Raw genomic sequence first — 11,528 nt, 5'->3', positions numbered from 1 at the left:
CGTGGATAAGAAAGATGGAAGTCTCCGTATGTGTGTAGATTACTGTCAACTGAATGATGTCACCATCAAAAACAAATATCCACTGCCCAGGATTGATGATTTATTTGATCAACTAAGTGGGGCCAAAGTATTCTCCAAAATTGATTTGAGGACCAGATACCACCAACTCAATATTAAAAAGGAAGATATTCCTAAGACCGCATTCACTACTCGGTACGGTCTTTATGAATATACTGTTATGTTCTTCGGCCTCACCAATGCCCCTGCTTTCTTCATGCACATGATGAATAAAGTATTCATGGATTTCCTCGATAAATTTGTGGTGGTTTTATTGATGATATTCTCATATACTCAACAAGTGAAGAGGAACACAAAGGACACCTCCGAGCGGTCTTATAAAGACTCTGTGACCATCAATTGTACGCCAAGTTCAGTAAGTGTGAGTTTTGGCTCAAGCAAGTTGGATTCCTTGGGCACATACTATCCACGGAAGGTATAGCCATGGATCCAAGCAAAGTAAAAGACGTGCTTTATTGGTTGGCACCCACAACCGTGTCTCAAATTCGGAGTTTCCTTGGATTAGCCTGATACTATCGCTGGTTCATTGAAGGTTTCTTTAAAAATGCCAAGCCAATGACAGAGCTTCTCAAAAAGGATAAGAAATTTGAATGGACTGAGGAATGTGAGAAAAGTTTCAACGAGCTAAAAGTCAGATTGACCTCAGCCCCTGTGTTGACACTTCCAGACATCTATCGCGGCTTTGAGGTATACTGTGATGCTTCTAGACAGGATCTTGGATGTGTACTTATGCAAGATGGCAAGGTAGTAGCTTATGCCTCTCGTCAGCTGCAACCCCATGAAGGGAACGATCCTACTCATGATCTAGAATTGGCTGCGGTGGTACATGCTCTAAAAATCTGGAGGCACTATCTCATTGGAAAAAGGTTCCAAATATTTACCGGTCACAAAAGCCTCAAGTATATATTCACTCAGCCATATTTGAATCTCCGCCAACGCAGATGGCTGGAGTTAGTCAAGGACTATGACATTGGAATAAATTACCACCCGGGTAAGGCCAACATGGTGGCCGACACACTCAGCAGAAAGCCCGTCAGTTTAAATGCCATGCTGGCAAACATGCCTTCCGAACTCCAAGGAGAAATTGCTCAGCTCAACCTGGTCATTGTTGAAGTTGGTCTTGCTAATATTATGGAAATTACTCCTACCCTCAAGGATGAGATTTGCAAGGCCCAGCCAGATGATCCAGTCTTACAAAAATATGTCAAGCACATACTAGCTGGACAGACCTCGTATTGTTCCAAGGACCATCTAGGTACACTACGGTTCTGCGGGAGGATTTGTGTACCAAGTCAGGAAGGTTTAAGGAAGAAAATACTATCCGAAGCACATGAATCCTCGTATTCTATCCACCCCAGAAGTACTAAAATGTACGAAGACCTTCGCCAAATATTCTGGTGGGATGGGATGAAGAAACACATAGCATATTTTGTGGCCTGCTGCGACATATGCAATAAAGTAAAGACAGAGCACCAGAAACCAGCCAGACTCCTCCAGCCGTTGCCCATTCCACAATGGAAGTGGGATGACATCTGCATGGATTTTATCACCAAGCTACCAAAAACTCAGCGAGGCAATTGAAGGAAATATGCCCTAGAGGCAATAATAAAGTTATTATTTATTTCCTTATAATCATGATAAATGTTTATTATTCATGCTAGAATTGTATTTTCCGGAAACATAATACATGTGTGAATACATAGACAAACAGAGTGTCACTAGTATGCCTCTACTTGACTAGCTCGTTAATCAAAGATGGTTATGTTTCCTAACCATGAACAATGAGTTGTTATTTGATTAACGAGGTCACATCATTAGTAGAATGATCTGATTGACATGACCCATTCCATTAGCTTAGCACCTGATCGTTTAGTATGTTGCTATTGCTTTCTTCATGACTTATACATGTTCCTATGACTATGAGATTATGCAACTCCCGTTTACCGGAGGAACACTTTGGGTACTACCAAACGTCACAACGTAAATGGGTGATTATAAAGGAGTACTATAGGTGTCTCCAATGGTCGATGTTGGGTTGGCGTATTTCGAGATTAGGATTTGTCACTCCGATTGTCGGAGAGGTATCTCTGGGCCCTCTCGGTAATACACATCACATAAGCCTTGCAAGCATTACAACTAATATGTTAGTTGTGAGATGATGTATTACGGAACGAGTAAAGAGACTTACCGGTAACGAGATTGAACTAGGTATTGGATACCGACGATCGAATCTCGGGCAAGTAACATACCGATGACAAAGGGAACAACGTATGTTGTTATGCGGTCTGACCGATAAAGATCTTCGTAGAATATGTAGGAGCCAATATGGGCATCCAGGTCCCGCTATTGGTTATTGACCAGAGACATGTCTCGGTCATGTCTACATTGTTCTCGAACCCGTAGGGTCCGCACGCTTAAGGTTACGATGACAGTTATATTATGAGTTTATGCATTTTGATGTACCGAAGGTTGTTCGGAGTCCCGGATGTGATCACGGACATGAAGAGGAGTCTCGAAATGGTCGAGACATAAAGATTGATATATTGGAAGCCTATGTTTGGACATCGGAAGTGTTCCGGGTGAAATCGGGATTTTACCGGGTTACCGGGAGGTTACCGGAACCCCCCGGGAACCACATGGGCCTTCATGGGCCTTAGTGGAAAGGAGAAAGGGGCAGCCCAAGGGGGCTGCGCGCCTCCCCCCTTCTCCTAGTCCTATTAGGACTAGGAGAGGTGGCCGGCCACCCCTCTCCCTCTTTCCCCCTTGGGAATCCTAGTTGGAATAGGATTGGAGGGGAGTCCTACTCCCGGTAGGAGTAGGACTCCTCCTGCGCCTCCTCCTCCTGGCCGGCGCACCCTCCCCCCTTGGCTCCTTTATATACTGAGGCAGGGGCACCTCTAAACACACAAGTTGACACAAGTTGATCCACGTGATCGATTCCTTAGCCGTGTGCGGTGCCCCCTGCTACCATATTCCTCGATAATACTGTAGCGGAGTTTAGGCGAAGCCCTGCTGCTGTAGTTCATCAAGATCGTCACCACGCCGTCGTGCTGACGAAACTCTTCCCCGACACTTTGCTGGATCGGAGTCCGGGGATCGTCATCGAGCTGAACGTGTGCTCGAACTCGGAGGTGCCGTAGTTTCGGTGCTTGATCGGTTGGATCGTGAAGACGTACGACTACTTCCTCTACGTCGTGTCATTGCTTCCGCAGTCGGTCTGCGTTGGGTACGTAGACAACACTCTCCTCTCGTTGCTATGCATCACATGATCCTGTGTGCACGTAGGAAAATTTTTGAAATTACTACGAAACCCAACAGTGGCATCCGAGCCTAGGTTAATGATGTTGATGTTATATGCACGAGTAGAACACAAGTGAGTTGTGGACGATACAAGTCATACTGCCTACCAGCATGTCATATTTTGGTTCAGCGGTATTGTTGGACGAGACGACCCGGACCAACCTTACGCGTACGCTTACGCGAGACCGGTTCCCTCGACGTGCTTTGCACAGAGATGGCTTGCGGGCGACTGCCTCTCCAACTTTAGTTGAACCAAGTATGGCTACGCTCGGTCCTTGCGAAGGTTAAAACGGAGTCTATTTGACAAACTATCGTTGTGGTTTTGATGCGTAGGTGAGATTGGTTCTTACTTAAGCCCGTAGCAGCCACGTAAAACATGCAACAACAAAGTAGAGGACGTCTAACTTGTTTTTGCAGGGCATGTTGTGATGTGATATGGTCAAGGCATGATGCTGAATTTTATTGTATGAGATGATCATGTTTTGTAACCAAGTTATCGGCAACTGGCAGGAGCCATATGGTTGTCGCTTTATTGTATGCAATGCAATCGCGATGTAATGCTTTACTTTATTACTAAACGGTAGTGATAGTCGTGAAAGCATAAGATTGGCGAGACGACAATGATGCTACGATGGAGATCAAGGTGTCGCGCCGGTGACGATGGTGATCATGACGGTGCTTCGGAGATGGAGATCACAAGCACAAGATGATGATGGCCATATCATATCACTTATATTGATTGCATGTGATGTTTATCTTTTTATGCATCTTATCTTGCTTTGATTGACGGTAGCATTATAAGATGATCTCTCACTAAAATTATCAAGAAGTGTTCTCCCTGAGTATGCACCGTTGCCAAAGTTCGTCGTGCCCAGACACCACGTGATGATCGGGTGTGATAAGCTCTACGTCCATCTACAACGGGTGCAAGCCAGTTTTTGCACACGCAGAATACTCAGGTTAAACTTGACGAGCCTAGCATATGCAGATATGGCCTCGGAACACAGAGACCGAAAGGTCGAGCGTGAATCATATAGTAGATATGATCAACATAAACGATGTTCACCATTGAAAACTACTCCATCTCACGTGATGATCGGTCATGGTTTAGTTGATTTGGATCACGTAATCACTTAGAAGATTAGAGGGATGTCTATCTAAGTGGGAGTTCTTAAGTAATATATGATTAATTGAACTTAAATTTATCATGAACTTAGTACCTGATAGTATCTTGCTTGTTTATGTTAATTGTAGATAGATGGCTCGTGCTGTTGTTCCGTTGAATTTTAATGCGTTCCTTGAGAAAGCAAAGTTGAAAGATGATGGTAGCAATTACACGGACTGGGTCCGTAACTTGAGGATTATCCTCATTGCTGCACAGAAGAATTACGTCCTGGAAGCACCGCTGGGTGCCAGGCCTGCTGCTGGAGCAACGCCAGATGTTATGAACGTCTGGCAGAGCAAAGCTGATGACTACTCGATAGTTCAGTGTGCCATGCTTTACGGCTTAGAATCGGGACTTCAACGACGTTTTGAACGTCATGGAGCATATGAGATGTTCCAGGAGTTGAAGTTAATATTTCAAGCAAATGCCCGGATTGAGAGATATGAAGTCTCCAATAAGTTCTATAGCTGCAAGATGGAAGAGAACAGTTCTGTCAGTGAGCATATACTCAAAATGTCTGGGTATAATAATCACTTGATTCAATTGGGAGTTAATCTTCCGGATGATTGCGTCATTGACAGAATTCTCCAATCACTGCCACCAAGCTACAAGAGCTTCATAATGAACTATAATATGCAAGGGATGAACAAGACTATTCCCGAGCTCTTCGCAATGCTAAAAGCTGCGGAGGTAGAAATCAAGAAGGAGCATCAAGTGTTGATGGTTAACAAGACCACTAGTTTCAAGAAAAAGGGCAAAGGGAAGAAAAAGGGGAACTTCAAAAAGAACGGCAAGCAAGTTGCTGCTCAAGAGAAGAAACCCAAGTCTAAACCTAAGCCTGAAACTGAGTGCTTCTACTGCAAGCAGACTGGTCACTGGAAGCGGAACTGCCCCAAGTATTTGGCGGATAAGAAGGATGGCAAGGTGAACAAAGGTATATGTGATATACATGTTATTGATGTGTACCTTACCAATGCTCGCAGTAGCACCTGGGTATTTGATACTGGTTCTGTTGCTAATATTTGCAACTCGAAACAGGGACTACAGAATAAGCGGGCATTGGCAAAGGACGAGGTGACGATGCGCGTGGGAAACGGTTCCAAAGTCGATGTGATCGCGGTCGGCACGCTATCTCTACATCTACCTTCGGGATTAGTATTAGACCTAAATAATTGTTATTTGGTGCCAGCGTTGAGCATGAACATTATATCTGGATCTTGTTTAATGCGAGACGGTTATTCATTTAAATCAGAGAATAATGGTTGTTCTATTTATATGAGTAATATCTTGTATGGTTATGCACCCTTGAAGAGTGGTCTATTCTTACTAAATCTCGATAGTAGTAATACACATATTCATAATGTTGAAACCAAAAGATGCAGAGTTGATAATGAAAGTGCAACTTATTTGTGGCACTGTCGTTTAGGTCATATCGGTGTAAAACGCATGAAGAAACTCCATACTAATGGACTTTTGGAACCACTTGATTATGAATCACTTGGTACTTGCGAACCGTGCCTCATGGGCAAGATGACTAAAACACCGTTCTCCGGTACTATGGAGAGAGCAACAGATTTGTTGGAAATCATACATACCGATGTATGTGGCCCGATGAATATTGAGGCTCGTGGCGGATATCGTTATTTTCTCACCTTCACAGATGATTTGAGCAGATATGGATATATCTACTTAATGAAGCATAAGTCTGAAACATTTGAAAAGTTCAAAGAATTTCAGAGTGAAGTTGAAAATCATCGTAACAAGAAAATAAAGTTTATACGATCTGATCGTGGAGGAGAATATTTGAGTTACGAGTTTGGTGTACATTTGAAAAATTGTGGAATAGTTTCGCAACTCACGCCACCCGGAACACCACAACGTAATGGTGTGTCCGAACGTCGTAATCGTACTTTACTAGATATGGTGCGATCTATGATGTCTCTTACTGATTTACCGCTATCATTTTGGGGATATGCTTTAGAGACGGCCGCATTCACGTTAAATAGGGCACCATCAAAATCCGTTGAGACGACGCCTTATGAACTGTGGTTTGGCAAGAAACCAAAGTTGTCGTTTCTTAAAGTTTGGGGCTGCGATGCTTATGTGAAAAAGCTTCAACCTGATAAGCTCGAACCCAAATCGGAGAAATGTGTATTCATAGGATACCCAAAGGAAACTGTTGGGTACACCTTCTATCACAGATCCGAAGGCAAAACATTCGTTGCTAAGAATGGATCATTTCTAGAGAAGGAGTTTCTCTCGAAAGAAGTGAGTGGGAGGAAAGTAGAACTTGACGAGGTAACTGTACCTGCTCCCTTACTGGAGAGTAGTTCATCACAGAAAACTGTTTCAGTGACACCTACACCGGTTAGTGAGGAAGCCAATGAAAATGATCATGAAACTTCAGATCAAGATACTACTGAACCACGTAGATCAACCAGAGTAAGATCCGCGCCAGAGTGGTACGGAAATCCTGTTCTGGAAGTCATGCTACTAGATCATGATGAACCTACGAACTATGAAGAAGCGATGGTGAGCCCAGATTCCGCAAAGTGGCTTGAAGCCATGAAATCTGAGATGGGATCCATGTATGAGAACAAAGTATGGACTTTGGTTGACTTGCCCGATGATCGGCAAGCAATTGAGAATAAATGGATCTTTAAGAAGAAGATTGACGCTGATGGTAATGTTACTGTCTACAAAGCTCGACTTGTCGCAAAAGGTTTTCGGCAAGTTCAAGGAATTGACTACGATGAGACCTTCTCACCCGTAGCGATGCTTAAGTCCGTCCAAATCATGTTAGCAATTGCCGCATTTTATGATTATGAAATTTGGCAAATGGATGTCAAAACTGCATTCCTGAATGGATTTCTAGAAGAAGAGTTGTATATGATGCAACCAGAAGGTTTTGTCGATCCAAAGGGAGCTAACAAAGTGTGCAAGCTCCAGCGATCCATTTATGGACTGGTGCAAGCCTCTCGGAGTTGGAATAAACGTTTTGATAGTGTGATCAAAGCATTTGGTTTTATACAGACTTTTGGAGAAGCCTGTATTTACAAGAAAGTGAGTGGGAGCTCTGTAGCATTTCTGATATTATATGTGGATGACATATTACTGATTGGAAATGATATAGAATTTCTGGATAGCATAAAGGGATACTTGAATAAAAGTTTTTCAATGAAAGACCTCGGTGAAGCTGCTTACATATTAGGCATTAAGATCTATAGAGACAGATCAAGACGCTTAATTGGACTTTCACAAAGCACATACCTTGACAAAATTTTGAAGAAATTCAAAATGGATCAAGCAAAGAAAGGGTTCTTGCCTGTGTTACAAGGTGTGAAATTGAGTAAGACTCAATGCCCGACCACTGCAGAAGATAGAGAGAATATGTAAGATGTTCCCTATGCATCAGCCATAGGCTCTATCATGTATGCAATGATGTGTACCAGACCTGATGTGTGCTTGCTATAAGTTTAGCAGGGAGGTACCAAAGTAATCCAGGAATGGATCACTGGACAGCGGTCAAGAACATCCTGAAATACCTGAAAAGGACTAAGGATATGTTTCTCGTATATGGAAGTGACAAAGAGCTCATCGTAAAAGGTTACGTTGATGCAAGCTTTGACACTGATCCGGACGATTCTAAATCGCAAACCGGATACGTGTTTACATTAAACGGTGGAGCTGTCAGTTGGTGCAGTTCTAAACAAAGCGTCGTAGCGGGATCTACATGTGAAGCGGAATACATAGCTGCTTCGGAAGCAGCAAATGAAGGAGTCTGGATGAAGGAGTTCATATCCGATCTAGGTGTCATACCTAGTGCATCGGGTCCAATGAAAACCTTTTGTGACAATACTGGTGCAATTGCCTTGGCAAAGGAATCCAGATTTCACAAAAGGACCAAACACATCAAGAGACGCTTCAACTCCATCCGGGATCTAGTCCAGGTGGGAGACATAGAGATTTGCAAGATACATACGGATCTGAATATTGCAGACCCGTTGACTAAGCCTCTTCCACGAGCAAAACATGATCAGCACCAAAGCACCATGGGTGTTAGATTCATTACAGTGTAATCTAGATTATTGACTCTAGTGCAAGTGGGAGACTGAAGGAAATATGCCCTAGAGGCAATAATAAAGTTATTATTTATTTCCTTATAATCATGATAAATGTTTATTATTCATGCTAGAATTGTATTTTCCGGAAACATAATACATGTGTGAATACATAGACAAACAGAGTGTCACTAGTATGCCTCTACTTGACTAGCTCGTTAATCAAAGATGGTTATGTTTCCTAACCATGAACAATGAGTTGTTATTTGATTAACGAGGTCACATCATTAGTAGAATGATCTGATTGACATGACCCATTCCATTAGCTTAGCACCTGATCGTTTAGTATGTTGCTATTGCTTTCTTCATGACTTATACATGTTCCTACGACTATGAGATTATACAACTCCCGTTTACCGGAGGAACACTTTGGGTACTACCAAATGTCACAACGTAAATGGGTGATTATAAAGGAGTACTACAGGTGTCTCCAATGGTCGATGTTGGGTTGGCGTATTTCGAGATTAGGATTTGTCACTCCGATTGTCGGAGAGGTATCTCTGGGCCCTCACGGTAATACACATCACATAAGCCTTGCAAGCATTACAACTAATATGTTAGTTGTGAGATGATGTATTACGGAACGAGTAAAGAGACTTGCCGTTAACGAGATTGAACTAGGTATTGGATACCGACGATCGAATCTCGGGCAAGTAACATACCGATGACAAAGGGAACAACGTATGTTGTTATGCGGTCTGACCGATAAAGATCTTCGTAGAATATGTAGGAGCCAATATGGGCATCCAGGTCCCGCTATTGGTTATTGACCAGAGACATGTCTCGGTCATGTCTACATTGTTCTCGAACCCGTAGGGTCCGCACGCTTAAGGTTACGATGACAGTTATATTATGAGTTTATGCATTTTGATGTACCGAAGGTTGTTCGGAGTCCCGGATGTGATCACGGACATGACGAGGAGTCTCAAAATGGTCGAGACGTAAAGATTGATATATTGGAAGCCTATGTTTGGACATCGGAAGTGTTCCGGGTGAAATCGGGATTTTACCGGGTTACCGGGAGGTTACCGGAACCCCCTGGGAACCACATGGGCCTTCATGGGCCTTAGTGGAAAGGAGAAAGGGGCAGCCCAAGGGGGCTGCGCGCCTCCCCCCTTCTCCTAGTCCTATTAGGACTAGGAGAGGTGGCCGGCCACCCCTCTCCCTCTTTCCCCCTTGGGAATCCTAGTTGGAATAGGATTGGAGGGGAGTCCTACTCCCGGTAGGAGTAGGACTCCTCCTGCGCCTCCTCCTCCTGGCCGGCGCACCCTCCCCCCTTGACTCCTTTATATACTGAGGCAGGGGCACCTCTAAACACACAAGTTGACACAAGTTGATCCACGTGATCGATTCCTTAGCCGTGTGTGGTGCCCCCTGCCACCATATTCCTCGATAATACTGTAGCGGAGTTTAGGCGAAGCCCTGCTGCTGTAGTTCATCAAGATCGTCACCACGCCGTCGTGCTGACGAAACTCTTCCCCGACACTTTGCTGGATCGGAGTCCGGGGATCGTCATCGAGCTGAACGTGTGCTCGAACTCGGAGGTGCCGTAGTTTCGGTGCTTGATCGGTTGGATCGTGAAGACGTACGACTACTTCCTCTACGTCGTGTCATTGCTTCCGCAGTCGGTCTGCGTTGGGTACGTAGACAACACTCTCCTCTCGTTGCTATGCATCACATGATCCTGTGTGCACGTAGGAAAATTTTTGAAATTACTACGAAACCCAACAGCAATGACGCAGTATGGGTCATAATGGATATGTTAACCAAGGTAGCACATTTCATTCCCATCAGAACCACATACCGTGCTGGTCAACTCGCATAATTATATGTGTCCTCAATAGTCAGTTTACATGGCGTTCCTCGAACGATCACTTCTGACCGGGGGTCCCTATTTACCTCCGCTTTCTGGTACCGTCTCCATCAAGCTTTGGGAACAACAACACTGAAATACAGTACCACCTACCATCTTCAGACCGATGGGCAGACTGAACGGGTAAACCAAATACTTGAAGATATGCTACGAGCATGTGCCTTGGCCCAAGGGCCTCAATGGGAAGACTGTCTGTCGTATGTTGAATTCTCCTAGAACAACAGTTTCCAGGCCAGTTTAAAAATGTCACCATATGAGGCTTTGTATGGCCGTAAGTGCCGCACTCCGCTGAATTGGTCTCAAAACCGGGATAGCCGTCTCTTCAGAATAGACCTCATGATGGAAGCTGAAAGACGAGTACAAGAAATCAGAGACCGTCTGTGACTGGCAAGTCCCGACAAAACAGCTATTATGATGCAAAGCACCGACAGGTCAGTTTTGAGCCCGGAGAACAAGTGTACCTCAGAGTCACTCCTGTGAGGGGAGTAAAAAGGTTTTAGACTCGCAGAAAATTGGCACCCAGGTTTATTGGTCCATTCCCGGTTATGTCCAGACTGGGTACTATTGCATATCAGTTAGAGTTGCCGCCAGAATTGTCAGAAGTGCACAACATGTTTCATGTCTCCCAGTTGAGATGATGCATATCACCGCCCGAGAAAAGGACTGCTATGACAGAAATAGAATTGGCTAAGGATTTAACATATGAAGAGAGACCGTTAAGAATTTTGGATGAGATGGAAAGGGTCACTTGGAGCAAGACGAGAAAATTTTACAAGGTCCAGCGGGAGCATCATACAGAGGCAGAAGCAACCTGGGAACACGAAGAATTTCTAAAGGCAAATTATCCAGAATTGTTTTCGCGAGCAACCGAATCTCGAGGACGAGATTCATCCTAAGGGGGGGGGGGGGTTTGTGACAGCCTGGTTTTTGCTCTCTTTTCTCTTCTGGTTTTCAGTTGGGTTTTGAGTTTGAATTTTTGAATTGGAATCAT

The sequence above is a fragment of the Triticum dicoccoides genome, chromosome 2B (genome assembly GCF_002162155.2).
Source record: "Triticum dicoccoides isolate Atlit2015 ecotype Zavitan chromosome 2B, WEW_v2.0, whole genome shotgun sequence".
Lineage (NCBI taxonomy): Eukaryota > Viridiplantae > Streptophyta > Magnoliopsida > Poales > Poaceae > Triticum > Triticum dicoccoides.
Note: the sequence above shows the minus strand (reverse complement) of the source record.